Here is a 213-nt window from a genome sequence, read left to right on the forward strand (position 1 = left end):
CAAAAAAATATAACTATATACCACAAAGGTACAATACGTCTCGACACACGAGATGTCTGCTCAAGACTGAGAGTTGATCGTTGGAACGACCAGCCAAGAAGAAAAAAATCCCACACATGTGCATTTTGCAACTGTGCATCCATGAAATCAGAGCTCACTTAATGAAAAAGATACATCCAGCACAATGCAGCTATGCTATCCTCAGACATCATG

This window comes from Odontomachus brunneus, unplaced genomic scaffold (assembly GCF_010583005.1).
Source record: "Odontomachus brunneus isolate Ranch 3 - 2012 unplaced genomic scaffold, Obru_v1 Obru_scaffold_344, whole genome shotgun sequence".
Classification (NCBI taxonomy): domain Eukaryota; kingdom Metazoa; phylum Arthropoda; class Insecta; order Hymenoptera; family Formicidae; genus Odontomachus; species Odontomachus brunneus.